We start from the raw sequence: 26547 nt of genomic DNA on the forward strand, positions 1-26547 counted from the left end.
CCTATGCTTTGTAGGTGCTCTCACCTAGGAGTTTGTGCCCTCTGACACCAATGATGATCAGGGGCACACTGACACCAATTATGGTTAGGTGCACACTGGCACCAATGCTTATCGCACCATTTAACTGCTGGACACTATTATTTTAGCCTGTACTTACATTGAAGTAACCTGACTGCACTAATCTTGGTTAGGACATCAGTATGATCTGTGTACACTGATTTGATGCCTGTTTTTGGGTCCTCTAGCACTGTCTATGTGAATTAACCCCTTAGAGGTCAGGCTGCAGAGTCTAGGTTTTGCTGTACAGAAGGTTTTTAGCCCTAGTAGAGCGTACTTCTTGTGAGGGGGTCTGTCTTGCACTTTGATGTGGTGTTTTGCTTACTCCCTCTGTCTGTATTCCTTCCAGATGTCGAGCCTTTCTACCCCTAGGAAAAGGAAGTCAAAGTCTAAACACAGACTCTGCGTCTCCTGCGAGCAACCGTTGCCTGAGGATCAGAGGGGTGATCTGTGTAGTACCTGCAAGCATCATCTCAGGAAGAAGCCCGCTAGACACAAGTCTCTATGCATGAGTTGCCTTCAACCTTTACCCCCTAATGCCAGTTCTACTGTGTGTAAGAAGTGTTCTGAGCCTCAGGAGACTGCCGACTTCCTTCAGGAGGCGAAAGGTTTTTTCTCTTGGTTTAAGGAGAGTTTCGGCTCCACCTCTGAGCAGGCCGCTAAGAAATGTAAGCTAAAAGAGAAGAGGCAGTTAGTTGTTAAATCCCCTTCACCGCCTATCACTACTGACACCTCCAGTGTTTCAGAGTCGTATTCAGAGGAAGTCGTTTCTGAAGACTACTATCTCTTCAGGAAAGAGTTTGCTGATAAACTAGTGATTGCAGTGAAGGACGTTGTTGAATCATCTAAGGAGAAGGTGGCAGCTCAGGATAAGAATAGTCTTTATTATTTTCCAAAGAAGGTGTCCAATGTGTTTGCAGCCCATCCGGTGTTAAAGACAGTGATGGAAAAGGAGTGGAAGAAGCCGGAGCACAGGTTAGAATTGGGGTCCAGGTTTCGTTCAGTTTACAAGCTGGATCCAAATGATTCAGAGAAGTGGGAGAACCCAGCCAAGGTAGACACACCAGTGGCTAAGCTATCTAAGAGTACTCTTCTGCCTGCAGATGATACCTCTATTCTGAAAGACCCTCTAGATAAGAAGATGGATACTCTCCTGAAGCGTACTTATTCTTATACAGCTGCAATGACTAAAGCGGCCTTATCCGCAGTACCAGTTGCTCGGGCCTTAAGAGTCTGGCTCAGTCAGTTGAGCAGGGACATAGAAGAAGGAGTTCCCAGAAGGGAGCTACTGGAGGAAGTCGCCACCCTGAAGGTAGCAGCGGAATTTTCCTGCGATTTCCCGCTAGATGTAACCAGAGTCTGCGCTAAGAATCTTGCAGTTTTAAATTCTGCCAGAAGAATTGTTTTTCTTAAGCCTTGGCCGGGCGAGACCTCTTCAAAGATTAATTTTTGTGCCCTTCCCTTCGAGCCGGGTTTCCTGATAGGCTCCCAGTTAGAGGATATTTTAGCTCCAGGCAAGGAGACGAAGGAGTTAAAATTTCCTTTCTCAGAAAAGAAGAAGTCCTTTCGTCCCTTCAGGGTCAGGAGGTCTTTTTACAAGAGAAGATCCTTTCAGGACAGAAGATCCACTCGTCGCTTCCAGAACAGCAACAAAAGAGGGAAGCAGACGCAGTCCAAACAACCCAGGTCAGAGTTCTGACGCCAGGCTCCGGGATACTGTAGGGGGCAGGCTGCTGAGACATCAAGCAGCCTGGCAGAAGATTACAACAGACAGCTGGGTCTTAGAAATTATCTCTATAGGTTACAGCCTAAATTTCCTGGAGTGTCCTCCAGAAAAGTTTCTCTTGAACAAGAGCGATGGGGTTATGCAGTCTCTCCTACAGGAATTCTTGATGAAGGATGCCCTGGAGCCAGTTCCGGTGAACCAACTAGGACAGGGGGTGTACTCCCCGATCTTTCCTGTCCCAAAGCCAGGCGGCAGATGGAGGCTCATAATCGACTTGCGATACCTAAATCGATTTTTAAAAAGAGAAAAGTTTCGCATGGACAACATAAGATCCGCCACCACTTTACTCCAGAAGGACGACTGGATGATTACCTTAGATCTCATGGACGCCTATTTACATGTCCCGATAAACCTCGAGTCAAGAAAATACCTCAGACTCGCAGTCGTCCATCATGGAAAGGTGGAACATTTTCAATTCCGCGCTTTACCCTTCGGCCTGTCTTCATCCCCAAGAGTATTCACGAAGGTAGCAGTAGTCATTGTAGCAGCCCTAAGACTACAGGGAGTCCAGATCGTGCCTTATTTAGACGATTGGCTGCTCGTTGCAACGTCTCAAGATCTTCTACTACATCATCTGCAGAGGACTCTGAATCTCCTCCAAGAGTGTGGTTTTCTTCTCAACAAAGAAAAATCAGACCTCGTGCCTGCAAGACGGAAGAAATTCCTAGGCCTCATTTTGGATTCGTCCGCAGAGAGAGTCCTCCTGCCACTGGACAAACAGATGAGGATTATACAATCTGTCACAGATCTGATTCAGACGCCGGTGATGCAGATAAGAACAGCGATGAAAGTTTTAGGACTGATGACTGCTGCCATAGAGGCAGTACCATGGGCCAAGGCCCACATGAGAGAACTCCAGACAGAGATTTTGCAGGTTTGGGATCGTCGTCCAGAAAACCTTTCAGCCCCGCTGTGTCTCTCACCTCACACACGATCAACTCTTCACTGGTGGTTAGACAAGGAGAATTTGTCACGAGGCAACTGCTTCAGACTACAAGATCAGTCTATAATTACAACAGACGCCTCAAAGTTCGGCTGGGGAGCGCATTACAACGGTCAGTGGATCCAAAAATCCTGGTCTCCAAGAGAAAGACTGTTCTCCTCAAACCTGAGGGAGCTAAGAGCAATAAGATTAGCAGTGATGCATTTTACTCCCCTTGTCAAGGACACTCCAGTGCTGGTCCAGTCGGACAACTCAGTCTCAGTACATTACTTGCGGAAACAAGGTGGAACAAGGTCTCAGGCTCTGCAAAACGAGTGCAGCATGCTCATGAACTGGGCCGAACACCATCTCGCCTCGCTCTCGGCGATCCACATAAAAGGGGAGCTGAACTACCAGGCAGATTTCCTGAGCAGGTACACCTTGAACCCCAACGAGTGGGAGCTGAACCCGAAGTACTTCTCCCAAATCATTCTGAGGTGGGGATGTCCCCAATGGGACCTCATGGCTACCCGACAGAACAGGAAGTTGATGAAGTTCTGTTCCTTGTACAAGATAGATCAACCAGATCATCTGGATGCTCTGACCATGAGCTGGAGGGGGCTTCATGTATATCTGTTTCCTCCAATCCCTCTCATGAGCCGTGTCTTGAACAAGATCATCCTGGACAGACCCACAGTACTACTTATAGCCCCTTTCTGGCCTCGCAGGGATTGGTTCCCGCTTCTGCTTCGACTGTCAGAAGGCAATTTCTGGAAGTTCCCTCTACACGAAGATCTACTTCTCCAGAGAGGTTTTTTCCATCAACATCTAGAGCGCTTACATCTGACTGTGTGGAGTTTGAAAGGAGAAAATTTAGAGACAGCGGCCTGTCTGAAGAAGTCATAGACACTCTTCTATCAGCTCGCAAGCCATCTACTAACCAGCTATACTCTAGAGTATGGAGAAGATTTTTATCCTGGAAGGCTGAGAAAGGGGACCCAGAGATCTCGCTTCCAGTGGTGCTGCAATTCTTGCAGGACGGCTATTTGAAAGGGTTGAAGCCCAATACACTCAGAGTTCATGTAACAGCTATTAACTCTTTTACAGATGGTCGATTTGCCAACCAACCCTTGATCTCCAGATTCTTTAAAGCTCTAAAGAACCTTAGACCGACTGTCAAGACTCCAGTTGCCATTTGGGACTTGCCACTAGTCCTGAAGAGTCTCACAGGGGCACCCTTCGAACCGATCGCTGAAGCAGATATCAAGTGGGTCTCTTGCAAAGCTTTGTTCTTGGTGGCAATCACGTCTGCTAAACGTCTTGGAGAATTACAGGCCCTGTCTTCCAAGTCTCCCTACATCAAGTTCACACAGAGTGGAGTTCTGCTCAGGACTGTTCCCTCCTTTGTTCCCAAGGTCGCTTCAGAAGTCAACGTCAACAGAGAAGTTTTTTTGCCAAATTTTTGCCCCCCTGAAGATGAAGATAATCTTCAATCTCTAGATGTGAAGAGCACTCTGTTAAACTATCTCTCCAGAGTAGAAGGTTTCCGTAGGGACGAAAATTTATTTGTACAGTTTGGAGGACCAAGAAAGGGGTGTAAAGCGGCAAAGGATACACTGGCAAGATGGATAAAATCCACAATCATAGAAGCTTACAGGTTGGAGAATTTAGAGCCGCCTTTTCCTTTGAAAGCCCATTCAACTCGTGCTACGGCGACTTCGTGGGCTGAGAGAGCGCAAGTGCCGCTGAATGACATCTGCAATGCTGCTTCGTGGTCAACTTCATCCACATTTATCAAGCATTATCGGCTCGACATCCAGGCACAGAGTCCAGCCTTCAGTTCGGGGGTTTTGTCTGCTGCATTACAAGATTGAACCCCCCCTTTTTTGTTGTTATTAGCTGCTAGCGAGCATCCCTTCTGTGCTGCCGAATGTCGTAGAAGAAAGTGAAAATTGTATATTTACCGTAATTTTGCTTTCTTCAAGACAGAAGGCAGCACATATAACCCTCCCAATAAATTTAATTTGTGCAACCAGAAAAGAGTCTAGTCATTTACACAATTGCGTGCAGGTATGTTGGCTACTTATGAGGTATGTCTGTTGCCAGTTGGTTAATCTTCGTTTGAGTTTTTTGTAGGTGGGCGGTCCTACTGGGAATAAAAGAGGCCGGGAATATCCCTTCTGTGCTGCCTTCTGTCTTGAAGAAAGCAAAATTACGGTAAGTATACAATTTTCACTATAGTTCTTTTCTGCCTGACCACAATGCTCCACCACTGAGCTATTGCTAAAAAATTAGCAATGTCTGTACCTCAACATTGCAATTTTTTTGCAATAAACTACATACATGAGATATGGTTGAGCTGTAAAGAAAAAATGATGCATTAGCAGGCACTTGGATTTGAACCAAGGACCTCTTGAACCTCTGCGCTCCAGGGTGGCTGCTCATTGACTGGATGAGGCGATTTTCTGCAAGAAATTACATTTGTGGGATATGGTTAAGTTGTAAAGCAAAAAAATGTGTGTTAGGGGGCACTCGGATTTGAACCAAGGACCTCTTGATCTGCAGTCAAATGCTCTACAACTGAGCTATACCCCCGCAACACAAAGCTTTCCAGTGTAAACGCACAGAGGGGGGGATTCGAACCTAAGTCCGAACTAGCTCTTCGGCTTGCCTGTACTGTTCCAGTCAAATGTATCTGAACAGGTGGGAAAAAATTATTTTTTTAAATCAACTGGTGTCAAAAAGTTATACAGATTTGTAAGTTACATACATTTAAAGCTCTCAATCGTTCCAGTACTTATCATCTGCGTGCCCTGCGTGCCAAAAAGAGAGGGGGCTCCAATTGTAGATATAGCAAGCCTAAGAAGTAGCTTGGTCTTAGGTTTGAGCCCCCCTTTGTGCATTTTCTCTTTTTGTCAAAACAACAGGTGCCAAAAAGTTATACAGATTTGTAAGTTACATACATTTAAAGCTCTCAATCGTTCCAGTACTTATCATCTGCGTGCCCTGCGTGCCAAAAAGAGAGGGGGGCTCCAATTGTAGATATAGCAAGCCTAAGAAGTAGCTTGGTCTGAGGTCTGAGCCCCCCTTTGTGCATTTTCTCTTTTTGTCAAAACAACTGGTGCCAAAAAGTTATATACGGTAGGTTTGTTAGGTCCGAGCCTCCCTTTGTGCATTTTCTCTTTTTGTCAAAACAACTGGTGCCAAAAAGTTATACAGGTTTGTAAGTTACATACATTTAAAGCTCTCAATCATTCCAGTACTTATCATCTGCGTGCCCTGCGTGCCAAAAAAGAGGGGCTCGGATTGTAGATATAGCAAGCCTAAGAAGTAGCTCGGTCTGAGGTCCGAGCCCCCGTTTGTGCATTTTCTCATTTTGTCAAAACAGGCCAAGACCACTGTCATCGTTGCCAGTTTCCCGGTAGCTTTCATGGTCTAGTGGTTAGAGCTGCTGCCTTGGAGCAAAGAGATTGTGAGTTCAAATCCTGTGAAGACCCTGAGGCTGGCAGCAGAGCATGGTGATGGAGTGAGAAATCGGTGGATGTTAAGGTAAGTGTGTGTGTGAAGTGGTTGATGGTTGGGCATCCAGAAGGTGATGGAGAAGTGGATGTGATGTGGGTGGGGAGGAAGGTGAAGAGGAAGAAGGTTGTTGGGGTGTGAGTGAGTGGTGGTGGTGGTGGTGGTGGTGGTGGTGGTGGTGGTGGTAGTTGGAGTGAAGGGCTGGAGGCAATGGTGATTGGTAGAAGGGGAGACCATTTTATTGGTATAAAAAAAAAGCAAATAAAAACCCCCATCTTTTTATTTTAAACATCCTTCAACAGACACAACACCTTTTTTGGTAGATCCACAACCTAGAATACTCCATTCTAGTGGATCACCGACCACAATGCCCCACAACACTCTCTGACCACTTACCTTGAAAGCCTCCTCTCCTCAGTCCATCGATCTCCTCCAGTCCCACTGCTCTCCTTGAAATCCGCTTGACTCAGTCAATCCATCAATATCTTTCAGTCCCATGATCCATGGCTCTCCAATCCTCCAGTCATCCCAGGTTCTCACGATCAATCTCATTTAACATCTTCCATCATCAGAATCTTCACAGGATTCAAACTCACAACCTCTGCGCTCCAAAGCAGCAGCTCTAACCACAATGCCATGGGAGCTGCTTGGCAACAAAATGCAGAGACCAAGGTCTTGTCCTGTTTTGGCACACAGAGTAACTGCACAGAGGAAGAGAGGAGAGGGTTTTGAGGGGGGGGGGGAGATTTGAACCTTAGAAGTTCTATAGTTCTTTTCTGCCTGACCACAATGCTCCACCACTGAGCTATTGCTAAAAAATTAGCAATGTCTGTACCTCAACATTGCAAATTTTTTGCAATAAACTACATACATGAGATATGGTTGAGCTGTAAAGAAAAAATTATGCATTAGCAGGCACTTGGATTTGAACCAAGGACCTCTTGAACCTCTGCGCTCCAGGGTGGCTGCTCATTGACTGGATGAGGCGATTTTCTGCAAGAAATTACATTTGTGGGATATGGTTAAGTTGTAAAGCAAAAAAATGTGTGTTAAGGGGCACTCGTGCCAAAAAAGAGGGGGGCTCGGATTGTAGATATAGCAAGCCTAAGAAGTAGCTCGGTCTGAGGTCCGAGCCCCCCTTTGTGCATTTTCTCATTTTGTCAAAACAGGCCAAGACCACTGTCATCGTTGCTAGTTTTCAGGTAGTTTTCATGGTCTAGTGGTTAGAGCTGCTGCCTTGGAGCAAAGAGGTTGTGAGTTCAAATCCTGTGAAGATCCTGAGGCTGGCAGCAGAGCATGGTGATGGAGTGAGAAATCGGTGGATGTTAAGGTATGTGTGTGTGTGTGAAGTGGTTGATGGTTGGGCATCCAGAAGGTGATGGAGAAGTGGATGTGATGTGGGTGGGGAGGAAGGTGCTGAGGAAGAAGGTTGTTGGGGTGTGAGTGAGTGGTGGTGGTGGTAGTTGGAGTAAAGGGCTGGAGGCAATGGTGATTGGTAGAAGGGGAGACCATTTTATTGGTATAAAGAAAAAGCAAATAAAAACCGCCATCTTTTTATTTTCAACATCCCACATGCTTCAACACCACTTTTGGTAGATCCACAACCTAGAATCCTCCATTCTAGTGGATCACCGACCACAATGCCCCACAACACTCTCTGACCACTTACCTTGAAAGCCTCCTCTCCTCAGTCCATCGATCTCCTCCAGTCCCACTGCTCTCCAATCTGCTCTCCTTGACATCCACTTGACTCAGTCCATCCATCGATATCTTTCAGTCCCATGATCCATGGCTCTCCAATCCTCCAGTCATCCCAGGTTCTCACAATCAATCTCATTTAACATCTTCCATCATCAGGATCTTCACAGGATTCGAACTCACAACCTCTGCGCTCCAAGGCAGCAGCTCTAACCACAATGCCATGGGAGCTGCTTGGCAACAAAATGCAGAGACCAAGGTCTTGTCCTGTTTTGGCACACAGAGTAACTGCACAGAGGAAGAGAGGAGAGGTTTTGAGGGGGGGGGGGGAGATTTGAACCTTAGAAGTTCTATAGTTCTTTTCTGCCTGACCACAATGCTCCACCACTGAGCTATTGCTAAAAAATTAGCAATATCTGTACCTCAACATTGCAAATTTTTTGCAATAAACTACATACATGAGATATGGTTGAGCTGTAAAGAAAACATTATGCATTAGCAGGCACTTGGATTTGAACCAAGGACCTCTTGAACCTCTGTGCTCCAGGGTGGCTGCTCATTGACTGGATGAGGCGATTTTCTGCAAGAAATTACATTTGTGGGATATGGTTAAGTTGTAAAGCAAAAAAATGTGTGTTAGGGGGCACTCGGATTTGAACCAAGGACCTCTTGATCTGCAGTCAAATGCTCTACTACTGAGCTATACCCCCGCAACACAAAGCTTTCCAGTGTAAACGCACAGAGGGGGGGATTCGAACCTAAGTCCGAACTAGCTCTTCGGCTTGCCTGTACTGTTCCAGTCAAATGTATCTGAACAGGTGGGAAAAAAATATTTTTTTAAATCAACTGGTGTCAAAAAGTTATACAGATTTGTAAGTTACATACATTTAAAGCTCTCAATCGTTCCAATACTTATCATCTGCGTGCCCTGCGTGCCAAAAAGAGAGGGGGGCTCCAATTGTAGATATAGCAAGCCTAAGAAGTAGCTTGGTCTTAGGTTTGAGCCCCCCTTTGTGCATTTTCTCTTTTTGTCAAAACAACTGGTGCCAAAAAGTTATACAGGTTTGTTAGGTTCGAGCCCCCCCTTTGTGCATTTTCTCTTTTTGTCAAAACAACAGGTGCCAAAAAGTTATACAGATTTGTAAGTTACATACATTTAAAGCTCTCAATCGTTCCAGTACTTATCATCTGCGTGCCCTGCGTGCCAAAAAGAGAGGGGGGCTCCAATTGTAGATATAGCAAGCCTAAGAAGTAGCTTGGTCTGAGGTCTGAGTGCCCCTTTGTGCATTTTCTCTTTTTGTCAAAACAACTGGTGCCAAAAAGTTATACAGGTTTGTTAGGTCCGAGCCTCCCTTTGTGCATTTTCTCTTTTTGTCAAAACAACTGGTGCCAAAAAGTTATACAGGTTTGTAAGTTACATACATTTAAAGCTCTCAATCATTCCAGTACTTATCATCTGCGTGCCCTGCGTGCCAAAAAAGAGGGGTGCTCGGATTGTAGATATAGCAAGCCTAAGAAGTAGCTCGGTCTGAGGTCCGAGCCCCCCTTTGTGCATTTTCTCATTTTGTCAAAACAGGCCAAGACCACTGTCATCGCTGTTATTTTCCAGGTAGCTTTCATGGTCTAGTGGTTAGAGCTGCTGCCTTGGAGCAAAGAGGTTGTGAGTACAAATCCTGTGAAGACCCTGAGGCTGGCAGCAGAGCATGGTGATGGAGTGAGAAATCGGTGGATGTTAAGGTAAGTGTGTGTGTGTGTGAAGTGGTTGATGGTTGGGCATCGAGAAGGTGATGGAGAAGTGGATGTGATGTGGGTGGGGAGGAAGGTGCTGAGGAAGAAGGTAGTTGGGGTGTGAGTGAGTGGTGGTGGTGGTGGTGGTGGTGGTGGTAGTTGGAGTGAAGGGCTGGAGGCAATGGTGATTGGTAGAAGGGGAGACCATTTTATTGGTATAAAAAAAAAAGCAAATAAAAACCACCATCTTTTTATTTTCAACATCCCACATGCTTCAACAGACACAACACCACTTTTGGTAGATCCACAACCTAGAATCCTCCATTCTAATGGATCACCGTCCACAATGCCCCACAACACTCTCTGACCACTTACCTTGAAAGCCTCCTCTCCTAAGTCCATCAATCTCCTCCAGTCCCACTGCTCTCCAATCAGCTCTCCTTGACATTCGCTTGACTCAGTCCATCCATCGATATCTTTCAGTCCCATGATCCATGGCTCTCCAATCATCCCAGGTTCTCACAATCAATCTCATTTAACATCTTCCATCATCAGGGTCTTCACAGGATTCAAACTCACAACCTCTGCGCTCCAAGGCAGCAGCTCTAACCACAATGCCATGGGAGCTGCTTGGCAACAAAATGCAGAGACCAAGGTCTTGTCCTGTTTTGGCACACAGAGTAACTGCACAGAGGAAGGGAGGAGAGGGTTTTGAGGGGGTGGGGAGATTTGAACCTTAGAAGTTCTATAGTTCTTTTCTGCCTGACCACAATGCTCCACCACTGAGCTATTGCTAAAAAAATAACAATGTCTTTACCTCAACATTGCAATTTTTTTGCAATAAACTACATACATGAGATATGGTTGAGCTGTAAAGAAAAAATTATGCATTAGCAGGCACTAGGATTTGAACCACGGACCTCTTGAACCTCTGCGCTCCAGGGTGGCTGCTCATTGACCGGATGAAGTGATTTTCTGCAAGAAACTACATTTGTGGGATATGGTTAAGTTGTAAAGCAAAAAAATTTGTGCTAGGGGGCACTCGGATTTGAACCAAGGACCTCTTGATCTGCAGTCAAATGCTCTACCACTGAGCTATACCCCCGCAACACAAAGCTTTCCAGTGTAAACGCACAGATGGGGGATTCAAACATAAGTCCGAACTAGCTCTTCGGCTTGCCTGTACTGTTCCAGTCAAATGTATCTGAACAGGTGGGAAAAAATTATTTTTTTAAATAAACTGTTGTCAAAAAGTTATACAGATTTGTAAGTTACATACATTTAAAGCTCTCAATCGTTCCAGTACTTATCATCTGCGTGCCCTGCGTGCCAAAAAGAGAGGGGGGCTCCAATTGTAGATATAGCAAGCCTAAGAAGTAGCTTGGTCTGAGGTCTGAGCCCCCCTTTGTGCATTTTCTCTTTTTGTCAAAACAACTGGTGCCAAAAAGTTATACAGGTTTGTTAGGTCCGAGCCTCCCTTTGTGCATTTTCTCTTTTTGTCAAAACAACTGGTGCCAAAAAGTTATACAGGTTTGTAAGTTACATACATTTAAAGCTCTCAATCATTCCAATACTTATCATCTGCGTGCCCTGTGTGCCAAAAAGAGAGGGGGGCTCGGATTGTAGATATAGCAAGCCTAAGAAGTAGCTCGGTCTGAGGTCCGAGCCCCCCTTTGTGCATTTTCTCTTTTTGTCAAAACAACTGGTGCCAAAAAGTTATACAGGTTTGTTAGGTCCGAGCCTCCCTTTGTGCATTTTCTCTTTTTGTCAAAACAACTGGTGCCAAAAAGTTATACAGGTTTGTAAGTTACATACATTTAAAGCTCTCAATCATTCCAGTACTTGTCATCTGCGTGCCCTGCGTGCCAAAAAGAGAGGGGGGCTCGGGTGGTAGATATAGCAAGCCTAAGAAGTAGCTCGGTCTGAGGTCCGAGCCCCCCTTTGTGCATTTTCTCATTTTGTCAAAACAAGCCAAGACCACTGTCATCGTTGCCAGTTTCCAGGTAGCTTTCATGGCCTAGTGGTTAGAGCTGCTGCATTGAAGCAAAGAGGTTGTGAGTTTGAATCCTCTGAAAACCCTGAGGCTGGCAGCAGAGCAAGGTGATGGAGTGAGAAATCAGTGGATGTTAAGGTAAGTGTGTGTGTGAAGTGGTTGATGGTTGGACATCCAGAAGGTGATGGAGAAGTGGATGTGATGTGATGTGGGTGGGGAGGAAGGTAGTTGGGGTGTTAGTGAGTGGTGGTGGTAGTTGCAGTGAAGGAGGCAATGGTGATTGGTAGAAGGGGAGACCATTTTATTGGTATAAATAAAAAAGCAAATAAAACCCCCCACCTTCTCATTTTCAACATCCCACAACAGACACAACACCACTTTTGGTAGATCCACAACCTAGAATCCTCCATTCTAGTGGATCACCGTCCACAATGCCCCACAACACTCTCTGACCACTTACCTTGAAAGCCTCCTCTCCTCAGTCCATCGATCTCCTCCAGTCCCACTGCTCTCCTTGACATCCGCTTGACTCAGTCCATCCATCGATATCTTTCAGTCGCATGATCCATGGCTCTCCAATCCTCCAGTCATCCCAGGTTCTCACGATCAATCTCATTTAACATCTTCCATCATCAGGGTCTTCACAGGATTCGAACTCACAACCTCTGCACTCCAAGGCAGCAGCTCTAACCACAATGCCATGGGAGCTGCTTGGCAACAAAATGCAGAGACCAAGGTCTTGTCCTGTTTTGGCACACAGAGTAACTGCACAGAGGAAGGGAGGAGAGGGTTTTGAAGGGGGGGGGGGAGATTAGAGCTGCTGCCTTGGAGCAAAGAGGTTGTGAGTTCAAATCCTGTGAAGACCCTGAGGCTGGCAGCAGAGCATGGTGATGGAGTGAGAAATCGGTGGATGTTAAGATAAGTGTGTTATACAAAAAAGTTATACAGGTTTGTAAGTTACATACATTTAAAGCTCTCAATCGTTCCAGTACTTATCATCTGCGTGCCCTGCGTGCCAAAAAAGAGGGGGGCTCGGATTGTAGATATAGCAAGCCTAAGAAGTAGCTCGGTCTGAGGTCCGAGCCCCCCTTTGTGCATTTTCTCATTTTGTCACAACAGGCCAAGACCACTGTCATCGTTGCCAGTTTCCAGGTAGCTTTCATGGTCTAGTGGTTAGAGCTGCTGCTTTGGAGCAAAGAGGTTGTCAGTTCAAATCCTGTGAAGACCCTGAGGCTGGCAGCAGAGCATGGTGATGGAGTGAGAAATCGGTGGATGTTAAGGTAAGTGTGTGTGTGTGTGTGAAGTGGTTGATGGTTGGGCATCCAGAGGATGATGGAGAAGTGGATGTGATGTGGGTGGGGAGGAAGGTGCTGAGGAAGAAGGTTGTTGGGGTGTGAGTGAGTGGTGGTGGTGGTAGTTGGAGTGAAGGGCTGGAGGCAATGGTGATTGGTAGAAGGGGAGACCATTTTATTGGTATAAAAAAAAAGCAAATAAAAACCACCATCTTTTTATTTTCAACATCCCACATGCTTCAACACCACTTTTGGTAGATCCACAACCTAGAATCCTCCATTCTAGTGGATCACCGACCACAATGCCCCACAACACTCTCTGACCACTTACCTTGAAAGCCTCCTCTCAGTCCATCGATCTCCTCCAGTCCCACTGCTCTCCAATCTGCTCTCCTTGACATCCGCTTGACTCAGTCCATCCATCGATATCTTTCAGTCCCATGATCCATGGCTCTCCAATCCTCCAGTCATCCCAGGTTCTCACGATCAATCTCATTTAACATCTTCCATCATCAGGATCTTCACAGGATTCGAACTCACAACCTCTGCACCCCAAGGCAGCAGCTCTAACCACAATGCCTTGGGAGCTGCTTGGCAACAAAATGCAGAGACCAAGGTCTTGTCCTGTTTTGGCACACAGAGTAACTGCACAGAGGAAGAGAGGAGAGGGTTTTGAGGGGGGGGGGGGGAGATTTGAACCTTAGAAGTTCTATAGTTCTTTTCTGCCTGACCACAATGCTCCACCACTGAGCTATTGCTAAAAAATTAGCAATATCTGTACCTCAACATTGCAAATTTTTTGCAATAAACTACATACATGAGATATGGTTGAGCTGTAAAGAAAAAATTATGCATTAGCAGGCACTTGGATTTGAACCAAGGACCTCTTGAACCTCTGCGCTCCAGGGTGGCTGCTCATTGACTGGATGAGGCGATTTTCTGCAAGAAATTTGTGGGATATGGTTAAGTTGTAAAGCAAAAAAATTTTTGTTAGGGGGCACTCGGATTTGAACCAAGGACCTCTTGTTCTGCAGTCAAATGCTCTACAACTGAGCTATACCCCCGCAACACAAAGCTTTCCAGTGTAAACGCACAGAGGGGGGGATTCGAACCTAAGTCCGAACTAGCTCTTCGGCTTGCCTGTACTGTTCCAGTCAAATGTATCTGAACAGGTGGGAAAAAAATATTTTTTTAAATCAACTGGTGTCAAAAAGTTATACAGATTTGTAAGTTACATACATTTAAAGCTCTCAATCGTTCCAATACTTATCATCTGCGTGCCCTGCGTGCCAAAAAGAGAGGGGGACTCCAATTGTAGATATAGCAAGCCTAAGAAGTAGCTTGGTCTTAGGTTTGAGCCCCCCTTTGTGCATTTTCTCTTTTTGTCAAAACAACTGGTGCCAAAAAGTTATACAGGTTTGTTAGGTTCGAGCCCCCCCTTTGTGCATTTTCTCTTTTTGTCAAAACAACAGGTGCCAAAAAGTTATACAGATTTGTAAGTTACATACATTTAAAGCTCTCAATCGTTCCAATACTTATCATCTGCGTGCCCTGCGTGCCAAAAAGAGAGGGGGACTCCAATTGTAGATATAGCAAGCCTAAGAAGTAGCTTGGTCTTAGGTTTGAGCCCCCCTTTGTGCATTTTCTCTTTTTGTCAAAACAACTGGTGCCAAAAAGTTATACAGGTTTGTTAGGTTCGAGCCCCCCCTTTGTGCATTTTCTCTTTTTGTCAAAACAACAGGTGCCAAAAAGTTATACAGATTTGTAAGTTACATACATTTAAAGCTCTCAATCGTTCCAGTACTTGTCATCTGCGTGCCCTGCGTGCCAAAAAGAGAGGGGGGCTCCAATTGTAGATATAGCAAGCCTAAGAAGTAGCTTGGTCTGAGGTCTGAGCGCCCCTTTGTGCATTTTCTCTTTTTGTCAAAACAACTGGTGCCAAAAAGTTATACAGGTTTGTTAGGTCCGAGCCTCCCTTTGTGCATTTTCTCTTTTTGTCAAAACAACTGGTACCAAAAAGTTATACAGGTTTGTAAGTTACATACATTTAAAGCTCTCAATCATTCCAGTACTTATCATCTGCGTGCCCTGCGTGCCAAAAAAGAGGGGGGCTCGGATTGTAGATATAGCAAGCCTAAGAAGTAGCTCGGTCTGAGGTCCGAGCCCCCCTTTGTGCATTTTCTCATTTTGTCAAAACAGGCCAAGACCACTGTCATCGTTGCCAGTTTCCATGTAGCTTTCATGGTCTAGTGGTTAGAGCTGCTGCCTTGGAGCAAAGAGGTTGTGAGTTCAAATCCTGTGAAGACCCTGAGGCTGGCAGCAGAGCATGGTGATGGAGTGAGAAATCGGTGAATGTTAAGGTAAGTGTGTGTGTGTGAAGTGGTTGATGGTTGGGCATCCAGAAGGTGATGGAGAAGTGGATGTGATGTGGGTGGGGAGGAAGGTGCTGAGGAAGAAGGTTGTTGGGGTGTGAGTGAGTGGTGGTGGTAGTTGGAGTGAAGGGCTGGAGGCAATGGTGATTGGTAGAAGGGGAGACCATTTTATTGGTATAAATAAAAACCCCCACCTTTTTATTTTCAACATCCCACAACAGACACAACACCACTTTTGGTAGATCCACAACCTAGAATCCTCCATTCTAGTGGATCACCGTCCACAATGCCCCACAACACTCTCTGACCACTTACCTTGAAAGCCTCCTCTCCTCAGTCCATCGCTCTCCTCCAGTCCCACTGCTCTCCAATCTGCTCTCCTTGACTCAGTCCATCCATCGATATCTTTTAGTCCCATGATCCATGGCTCTCCAATCCTCCAGTCATCCAAGGTTCTCACGATCATTCTCATTTAACATCTTCCATCATCAGGGTTTTCACAGGATTCGAACTCACAACCTCTGCGCTCCAAGGCAGCAGCTCTAACCACAATGCCATGGGAGCTGCTTGGCAACAAAAAATGCAGAGACCAAGGTCTTGTCCTGTTTTGGCACACAGAGTAACTGCACAGAGGAAGGGAGGAGAAGGTTTTGAGGGGGGGGGGAGATTTGAACCTTAGAAGTTCTATAGTTCTTTTCTGCCTGACCACAATGCTCCACCACTGAGCTATTGCTAAAAAATTAGCAATGTCTGTACCTCAACATTGCAAATTTTTTGCAATAAACTACATACATGAGATATGGTTGAGCTGTAAAGAAAAAATTATGCATTAGCAGGCACTTGGATTTGAACCAAGGACCTCTTGAACCTCTGCGCTCCAGGGTGGCTGCTCATTGACCGGATGAGGCGATTTTCTGCAAGAAACTACATTTGTGGGATATGGTTAAGTTGTAAAGCAAAAAAATGTGTGTTAGGGGGCACTCGGATTTGGACCAAGGACCTCTTGATCTGCAGTCAAATGCTCTACCACTGAGCTATACCCCCGCAACACAAAGCTTTCTAGTGTAAACGCACAGAGGGGGGGATTCGAACCTAAGTCCGAACTAGCTCTTCGGCTTGCCTGTACTGTTCCAGTCAAATGTATCTGAACAGGTGGGAACAAATTATTTTTTTAAATCAACTGGTGTCAAAAAGTTATACAGATTTGTAAGTTACATACATTTAAAGCTCTCAATCGTTCCAGTACTTATCATCTGCGTGCCCTGCGTGCCAAAAAGAGAGGGGGCTCCAATTGTAGATATAGCAAGCCTAAGAAGTAGCTTGGTCTTAGGTTTGAGCCCCCCTTTGTGCATTTTCTCTTTTTGTCAAAACAACTGGTGCCAAAAAAGGAAAACAGGTTTGTTAGGTTCGAGCCCCCCCTTTGTGCATTTTCTCTTTGTGTCAAAACAACAGGTGCCAAAAAGTTATACAGATTTGTAAGTTACATACATTTAAAGCTTTCAATCGTTCCAGTACTTATCATCTGCGTGCCCTGCGTGCCAAAAAAGTGGGGGGCTCCAATTGTAGATATAGCAAGCCTAAGAAGTAGCTTGGTCTTAGGTTGGAGCCCCCCTTTGTGCATTTTCTCTTTTTGTCAAAACAACTGGTGCCAAAAAGTTATACAGGTTTGTTAGGTCCGAGCCTCCCTTTGTGCATTTTCTCTTTTTGTCAAAACAACTGGTGCCAAAAAGTTATACAGGTTTGTAAGTTACATAGTTACATAGTTAGTACGGTCGAAAAAAGACATATGTCCATCAAGTTCAACCAGGGAATTAAGGGGTAGGGGTGTGGCGCGATATTGGGGAAGGGATGAGATTTTATACTTCTTCATAAGCATTAATCTTATTTTGTTTTAGGAATGTATCTAATCCTGTTTTAAAGCTGTTAATTGTTCCTGCTGTGACCAGTTACTGAGGTAGACCGTTCCATAAATTCACAGTCCTCACGGTAAAGAAGGCGTGTCGCCCCTTGAGACTAAACTTTTTCTTCTCCAGACGGAGGGAGTGCCCCCTCGTCCTTTGGGGGGCTTTAACCTGGAACAGTTTTTCTCCATATTTTTTGTATGGGCCATTAGTATACTTATATCCGTTTATCATATCCCCCCTTAAACGTCTCTTCTCAAGACTAAACAATTGTAACTCCTTTAATCGCTCCTCATAGCTAAGATGTTCCATGCCCCATATTAGTTTAGCCGCGCGTCTCTGCACCCTTTCCAACTCCGCAGTGTCCCTTTTATGGACAGGTGCCCAAAACTGAACAGCATATTCCAGGTAAGGCCGTACCAATGATTTATAAAGGGGGAGTATTATGTCCCTGTCCCTTGAGTCCATGCCTCTTTTGATACATGACAATATCCTGCCGGCTTTGGAAGCAGCAGCCTGACATTGCATGCTATTCTGTAGTCTGTGATCTACAAGTACACCCAGATCCTTCTCTACCAGTGACTCTGACAGTTTAATCCCCCCTAAGACATACGATGCATGCAGGTTATTAGTACCCAGATGCATAACTTTTCATTTATCCACATTGAACCTCATTTGCCAAGTGGATGCCCAGACACTTAGTCTATCCAAGTCATCTTGTAACTTATGCACATCCTCTATAGACTGTACCGTGCTACAAAGCTTGGTGTCATCTGCAAAGATAGAAACAGAGCTGTTAATACCATCCTCTATATCATTGATAAATAAATTAAACAACAGCGGTCCCAGTACTGAACCTTGGGGTACACCACTAATAACCGGGGACCAATCAGAGTACGAATCATTGACCACCACTCTCTGGGTACGATCCATGAGCCAGTGTTCAATCCAGTTGCAAACTAAAATTTCCAAACCCAAAGACCTTAACTTACCTGTCAGACGTCTATGAGGGACAGTATCAAACGCTTTAGCAAAATCCAGAAACACTATATCCACAGCCATTCCTCTGTCAAGGCTTCTACTCACCTCTTCATAAAAGCAAATTAGATTGGTTTGACAACTTCTATCCTTAGTAAACCCATGCTGGCTATCACTTATAATACAATTATCCCCTATGTATTCCTGTATGTAATCCCTTATAAGTCCTTCAAACAATTTACCCACAATGCACGTTAAACTTACCGGTCTATAGTTTCCTGGGGAAGACCTAGAGCCCTTTTTGAAGATTGGTACCACATTCGCCTTGCGCCAGTCCCTTGGCACAATACCAGACACCAGAGAATCTCTAAATATCATGAACAGGGGTACAGATATTACTGAACTTACCTCTCTAAGAACTCTTGGGTGTAGTCCATCCGGTCCTGGGGATTTGCTTACATTTATATCACTTAACTTACCTTGTACCATCTCTACATTAAGCCAGTTCAGTACATTACATGATGTGTTACCAGCACTGACCTGGCCAATGTCAGCTCCTTCTTCCATAGTGTATACAGAACTAAAGAACCCATTCAGTAGCTCCGCCTTCTCTTGATCGCCTGTGACAACCTCCCCATTATCATTATTAAGGGGTCCTACATGCTCTGTCCTTGTTTTTTTTGCATTAATATATCTAAAAAAATATTTAGGATTAGTTTTGCTTTCTTTGGCCACCTGTCTCTCATTTTGAATTTTTGCTGTTTTTATTACATTTTTACAGATTTTATTAAGCTCCTTGTACTGTTTAAATGTTATCGCTGACCCATCAGATTTGTATTTTTTGAAGGCTATTTTTTTGTTGTTTATTGCTCTTTTAACATCATGTGTCAGCCATGTAGGATTTAGTTTTAATCGTTTATATTTGTTCCCCTTTGGTATATATTTAGCTATATAGTTATTTAGAGTTGATTTAAAGATGTCCCATTTACCTTCTGTATCAGTATTTGACAACACATCCCCCCAGTCTATGTCCTGTAGTGCAGCCCTCAGCCCAGGGAAATTTGCCTTTTTAAAGTTATATGTTTTTGCCTTCCCCGCCTGTCTTTGTTTTCTACATTTTAAGTCAAAAGTAACTATATTGTGGTCGCTATTACCAAGGTTTTCCCGCACAGTTACATTACCAACCAGCTCTGCATTGTTGGAAATGATCAGATCCAACAAGGCATCACTTCTTGTTGGGTCCTCCACAAACTGGCCCATAAAATTATCCTGCAATAAATTTAGGAATTGTCGCCCCTTTGTAGTTTTAGCCAACCCCGGACCCCAATCTATATCTGGATAGTTAAAATCTCCCATTATTACCACTGTACCTGCCCGGGCGGCCCTCTCTATTTGTTTATGAAGCCGAACTTCTATCTCTTCAGTGATATTGGGGGGTCTGTAGATTACACCAAATACTATTTTTTCAGTATTTCCCTTCTTTTGTAATTCTACCCACAATGATTCCACATCCTCAGAATCATCACACACTATGGCATCGTTCACACTGACTTTCATACCACTTCTTACATACAGACAGACTCCACCACCTTTTCTGTTCATTCTATCCTTGCGAAACAATGTAAACCCCTGCAGATTAACCGCCCAGTCATGCGAGGAGTCCAGCCATGTCTCAGTGACCCCAACTATATCAATATGTTCCTCCAGTATCAAGTTACATACATTTAAAGCTCTCAATCATTCCAGTACTTATCATCTGCGTGCCCTGCGTGCCAAAAAGAGAGGGGGGCTCGGATTGTAGATATAGCAAGCCTAAGAAGTAGCTCGGTCTGAGGTCCGAGCCCCCCTTTGTGCATTTTCTCATTTTGTCAAAACAGGCCAAGACCACTGTCATCGCTGTTATTTTCCAGGTAGCTTTCATGGTCTAGTGGTTAGAGCTGCTGCCTTGGAGCAAAGAGGTTGTGAGTTCAAAACCTGTGAAGACCCTGAGGCTGGCAGCAGAGCATGGTGATGGAGTGAGAAATTGGTGGATGTTAAGGTAAGTGTGTGTGTGTGTGTGTGTGTGTGTGAAGTGGTTGATGGTTGGGCATCCAGAAGGTGATGGAGAAGTGGATGTGATGTGGGTGGGTGGGGAGGAAGGTGCTGAGGAAGAAAGTAGTTGGGGTGTGAGTGGGTGGTGGTAGTTGGAGTGAAGGCAATGGTGATTGGTAGAAGGGGAGACCATTTTATTGGTATAAAAAAAAAAAGCAAATAAAAACCCCCACCTTTTTATTTTCAACATCCCACATGCTTAAACAGACACAACACCACTTTTGGTAGATCCACAACCTAGAATCCTCCATTCTAGTGGATCACCGTCCACAATGCCCCACAACACTCTCTGACCACTTACCTTGAAAGCCTCCTCTCCTCAGTCCATCGATCTCCTCCAGTCCCACTGCTCTCCAATCTGCTCTCCTTGACATCCGCTTGACTCAGTCAATCCATCGATATCTTTCAGTCCCATCATCCATGGCTCTCCAATCCTCCAGTCATCCCAGGTTCTCACAATCAATCTCATTTAACATCTTCCATCATCAGGATCTTCACAGGATTCGAACTCACAATCTCTGCGCTCCAAGGCAGCAGCTCTAACCACAATGCCATGGGAGCTGCTTGGCAACAAAATGCAGAGACCAAGGTCTTGTCCTGTTTTGGCACACAGAGTAACTGCACAGAGGAAGAGAGGAGAGGGTTTTGGGGGGGTGGGGGAGATTTGAACCTTAGAAGTTCTATAGTTCTTTTCTGCCTGACCACAATGCTCCACCACTGAGCTATTGCTAAAAAATTAGCAATATCTGTACCTCAACATTGCAAATTTTTTGCAATAAACTACATACATGAGATATGGTTGAGCTGTAAAGAAAAAATTATGCATTAGGCTGGGTTCACACTACGTTTTGTCCCATACGGGAGCGCATACGGCAGGAGGGAGCTAAAACCTCGCGCTCCCGTATGTGACCGTATGCGCTCCCGTATGCCATTCACTTCAATGAGCCGACCGGAGTGAAACGTTCGGTCCGGTCGGCTCATTTTTGCGCCGTATGCGCTTTTACAACCGGACCTAAAACCGTGGTTGACCACAGTTTTAGGTCCGGTTGTAAAAGCGCATACGGCGCAAAAATGAGCCGACCGGACCGAACGTTTCACTCCGGTCGGCTTATTGAAGTGAATGGCATACGGGAGCGCATACGGTCACATACGGGAGCGCGAGGTTTTAGCTCCCTCCTGCCGTATTCGCTCCCGTATGGGAGAAAACGTAGTGTGGACCCAGCCTTAGCAGGCACTTGGATTTGAACCAAGGACCTCTTGAACCTCTGCGCTCCAGGGAGGCTGCTCATTGACTGGATGAGGCGATTTTCTGCAAGAAATTACATTTGTGGGATATGGTTAAGTTGTAAAGCAAAAAAAATGTGTGTTAGGGGGCACTCGGATTTGAACCAAGGACCTCTTGATCTGCAGTCAAATGCTCTACCACTGAGTTATACCCCCGCAACACAAAGCTTTCCAGTGTAAACCCACAGAGGGGGGGATTCGAACCTAAGTCCGAACTAGCTCTTCGGCTTGCCTGTACTGTTCCAGTCAAATGTATCTGAACAGGTGGGAAAAAATTATTTTTTTAAATCAACTGGTGTCAAAAAGTTATACAGATTTGTAAGTTACATACATTTAAAGCTCTCAATCGTTCCAGTACTTATCATCTGCGTGCCCTGCATTCCAAAAAGAGAGGGGGGCTCCAATTGTAGATATAGCAAGCCTAAGAAGTAGCTCGGTCTGAGGTCCGAGCCCCCCTTTGTGCATTTTCTCTTTTTGTCAAAACAACAGGTGCCAAAAAGTTAAACAGATTTGTAAGTTACATACATTTAAAGCTCTCAATCGTTCCAGTACTTATCATCTGCGTGCCCTGCGTGCCAAAAAGAGAGGGGGTTCCAATTGTAGATATAGCAAGCCTAAGAAGTAGCTTGGTCTGAGGTCTGAGCCCCCCTTTGTGCATTTTCTCTTTTTGTCAAAACAACTGGTGCCAAAAAGTTATACAGGTTTGTTAGGTCCGAGCCTCCCTTTGTGCATTTTCTCTTTTTGTCAAAACAACTGGTGCCAAAAAGTTATACAGGTTTGTAAGTTACATACATTTAAAGCTCTCAATCGTTCCAGTACTTATCATCTGCGTGCCCTGCGTGCCAAAAAGAGAGGGGGGCTCCAATTGTAGATATAGCAAGCCTAAGAAGTAGCTCGGTCTGAGGTCCGAGCCCCCCTTTGTGCATTTTCTCTTTTTGTCAAAACAACAGGTGCCAAAAAGTTAAACAGATTTGTAAGTTACATACATTTAAAGCTCTCAATCGTTCCAGTACTTATCATCTGCGTGCCCTGCGTGCCAAAAAGAGAGGGGGGCTCCAATTGTAGATATAGCAAGCCTAAGAAGTAGCTCGGTCTGAGGTCCGAGCCCCCCTTTGTGCATTTTCTCTTTTTGTCAAAACAACAGGTGCCAAAAAGTTAAACAGATTTGTAAGTTACATACATTTAAAGCTCTCAATCGTTCCAGTACTTATCATCTGCGTGCCCTGCGTGCCAAAAAGAGAGGGGGTTCCAATTGTAGATATAGCAAGCCTAAGAAGTAGCTTGGTCTGAGGTCTGAGCCCCCCTTTGTGCATTTTCTCTTTTTGTCAAAACAACTGGTGCCAAAAAGTTATACAGGTTTGTTAGGTCCGAGCCTCCCTTTGTGCATTTTCTCTTTTTGTCAAAACAACTGGTGCCAAAAAGTTATACAGGTTTGTAAGTTACATACATTTAAAGCTCTCAATCGTTCCAGTACTTATCATCTGCGTGCCCTGCATGCCAAAAAGAGAGGGGGGCTCGGATTATAGATATAGCAAGCCTAAGAAGTAGCTCGGTCTGAGGTCCGAGCCCCCCTTTGTGCATTTTCTTATTTTGTCAAAACAGGCCAAGACCACTGTCATCGTTGCCAGTTTCCATGTAGCTTTCATGGTCTAGTGGTTAGAGCTGCTGCCTTGGAGCAAAGAGGTTGTGAGTTCAAATCCTGTGAAGACCCTGAGGCTGGCAGCAGAGCATGGTGATGGAGTGAGAAATCGGTGGATGTTAAGGTAAGTGTGTGTGTGAAGTGGTTGATGGTTGGGCATCCAGAAGGTGATGGATAAGTGGATGTGATGTGGGTGGGGAGAAGGTGCTGAGGAAGAAGGTAGTGGGGGAGTGAGTGGTGGTGGTGGTAGTTGGAGTGAAGGGCTGGAGGCAATGGTGATTGGTAGAAGGGGAGACCATTTTATTGGTATAAAAAAAAGCTAATAAAACCCCCCTACCTTTTTATTTTCAACATCCCACATGCTTCAACAGACACAACACCACTTTTGGTAGATCCACAACCTAGAATCCTCCATTCTAGGGGATCACCGTCCACATTGCCCCACAACACTCTCTGACCACTTACCTTGAAAGCCTCCTCTCCTCAGTCCATCGATCTCCTCCAGTCCCACTGCTCTCCAATCAGCTCTCCTTGACATTCGCTTGACTCAGTCCATTCATCGATATCTTTCAGTCCCATGATCCATGGCTCTCCAATCATCCCAGGTTCTCACAATCAATCTCATTTAACATCTTCCATCATCAGGGTCTTCACAGGATTCAAACTCACAACCTCTGCGCTCCAAGGCAGCAGCTCTAACCACAATGCCATGGGAGCTGCTTGGCAACAAAATGCAGAGACCAAGGTCTTGTCCTGTTTTGGCACACAGAGTAACTGCACAGAGGAAGGGAGGAGAGGGTTTTGATGGGGGGGGGGGGAGATTTGAACCTTAGAAGTTCTTTCTTCTACGACATTCGGCAGCACAGAAGGGATATTCCCGGCCTCTTTTATTCCCAGTAGGACCGCCCACCTACAAAAAACTCAAACGAAGATTAACCAACTGGCAACAGACATACCTCATAAGTAGCCAACACACCTGCACGCAATTGTGTTTTTTTCTGTCCTCTTTTCTTCCTGGTAAGCGGTGTTCCACACCCTGTTTTTCTGCCCACCTATAATACCTTTTTCTTTTCTTTTCTTTTTCCTTAGGTTCTGTAAAGAAAGGTTTTTCATTAACACCAGTGTCCCAGCAGTTTGTCTGAGGGCCAATGTGGGAAACCCTGGCCTACCTGGTGTCCTGCCATCCTTACTGGCCCATGTGGGTGACCCGGGTGAGAGTAAGAGGCCTGGTGGCTAAGGCAGAGATGTTATGCCCCCTTCTTTGGATCCAGGATGTTGGGGAGAGCCTGGGGTGCTTTCCCCCGTATAGGCTTCATAACAGGAGGTGTTGGTGCGCTGCTGGGTGTAAGCTGGTGCCGGGAGTTGCGAGTGTTCCCTCCCCCTTCCTCCCCCCTGCGCCGGTAAGTATACCTTCTTTTCTCCTGCAGCCCGCCTGGATGTCCTTCTGTGGCCGCGCCGTGGATCGCAATGACAGTGCGCGTGCGCAGGAGCTGGGTCGCGCCGGAAGTGACGAGTTTCCCGGCGCGACCGGAAGTCGGGCTGTACGGAGTCGGCGGGGAGGAAGGACATTTAAACAGGCAAGAAGCCGGCGTTCGGTCTCCTGGAACGGAGGCAGCCGGACTTCTTGCCTGTAAAGGTAAGTGTGCACACTGTCACCAATGACGATTTTCTGATGCACACTGTCACCAATGATTTATTTTATGGCACACTTTCACCAATGGTGACTGAGGCACACTGTCACCAATGATGACTGAGGCACACTGTCACCAATGATGACTGAGGCACACTGGCACCAATGATGACTGAGGCACACTGTCACCAATGATGACTGAGGCACACTGTCACCAATGACGATGTTCTGATGCACACTGGCACCAATGTTGATATTAAAGCTCTCTGACACCTATGCTTTGTAGGTGCTCTCACCTAGGAGTTTGTGCCCTCTGACACCAATGATGATCAGGGGCACACTGACACCAATTATGGTTAGGTGCACACTGGCACCAATGCTTATCGCACCATTTAACTGCTGGACACTATTATTTTAGCCTGTACTTACATTGAAGTAACCTGACTGCACTAATCTTGGTTAGGACATCAGTATGATCTGTGTACACTGATTTGATGCCTGTTTTTGGGTCCTCTAGCACTGTCTATGTGAATTAACCCCTTAGAGGTCAGGCTGCAGAGTCTAGGTTTTGCTGTACAGAAGGTTTTTAGCCCTAGTAGAGCGTACTTCTTGTGAGGGGGTCTGTCTTGGACTTTGACGTGGTGTTTTGCTTACTCCCTCTGTCTGTATTCCTTCCAGATGTCGAGCCTTTCTACCCCTAGGAAAAGGAAGTCAAAGTCTAAACACAGACTCTGCGTCTCCTGCGAGCAACCGTTGCCTGAGGATCAGAGGGGTGATCTGTGTAGTACCTGCAAGCATCATCTCAGGAAGAAGCCCGCTGGACACAAGTCTCTATGCGTGAGTTGCCTTCAACCTTTACCCCCTAATGCCAGTTCTACTGTGTGTAAGAAGTGTTCTGAGCCTCAGGAGACTGCCGACTTCCTTCAGGAGGCGAAAGGTTTTTTCTCTTGGTTTAAGGAGAGTTTCGGCTCCACCTCTGAGCAGGCCGCTAAGAAATGTAAGCTAAAAGAGAAGAGGCAGTTAGTTGTTAAATCCCCTTCACCGCCTATCACTACTGACACCTCCAGTGTTTCAGAGTCGTATTCAGAGGAAGTCGTTTCTGAAGACTACTATCTCTTCAGGAAAGAGTTTGCTGATAAACTAGTGATTGCAGTGAAGGACATTGTTGAATCATCTAAGGAGAAGGTGGCAGCTCAGGATAAGAATAGTCTTTATTATTTTCCAAAGAAGGTGTCCAATGTGTTTGCAGCCCATCCGGTGTTAAAGACAGTGATGGAAAAGGAGTGGAAGAAGCCGGAGCACAGGTTAGAATTGGGGTCCAGGTTTCGTTCAGTTTACAAGCTGGATCCAAATGTTTCAGAGAAGTGGGAGAACCCAGCCAAGGTAGACACACCAGTGGCTAAGCTATCTAAGAGTACTCTTCTGCCTGCAGATGATACCTCTATTCTGAAAGACCCTCTAGATAAGAAGATGGATACTCTCCTGAAGCGTACTTATTCTTATACAGCTGCAATGACTAAAGCGGCCTTATCCGCAGTACCAGTTGCTCGGGCCTTAAGAGTCTGGCTCAGTCAGTTGAGCAGGGACATAGAAGAAGGAGTTCCCAGAAGGGAGCTACTGGAGGAAGTCGCCACCCTGAAGGTAGCAGCGGAATTTT

The 26547-nt window shown here is 45.5% G+C and overlaps 3 non-coding genes across 3 annotated transcripts; all 3 read right to left on the bottom strand.

The window, feature by feature from the left end:
* Positions 1–8620: 8620 nt before the first annotated feature.
* TRNAC-GCA (transfer RNA cysteine (anticodon GCA)) lies at positions 8621–8692 on the bottom strand. The gene has a single exon. It is a non-coding gene; the product is annotated as a tRNA-Cys (tRNA).
* Positions 8693–10743: 2051 nt separating this feature from the next.
* Positions 10744–10815, bottom strand: TRNAC-GCA (transfer RNA cysteine (anticodon GCA)). Its single transcript has one exon. It is a non-coding gene; the product is annotated as a tRNA-Cys (tRNA).
* Positions 10816–16339: 5524 nt separating this feature from the next.
* TRNAC-GCA (transfer RNA cysteine (anticodon GCA)) lies at positions 16340–16411 on the bottom strand. Its single transcript has one exon. It is a non-coding gene; the product is annotated as a tRNA-Cys (tRNA).
* Between the last annotated feature and the right edge of the window lie 10136 nt (positions 16412–26547).

The sequence above is a fragment of the Hyla sarda genome, chromosome 1 (genome assembly GCF_029499605.1).
Source record: "Hyla sarda isolate aHylSar1 chromosome 1, aHylSar1.hap1, whole genome shotgun sequence".
NCBI lineage: Eukaryota > Metazoa > Chordata > Amphibia > Anura > Hylidae > Hyla > Hyla sarda.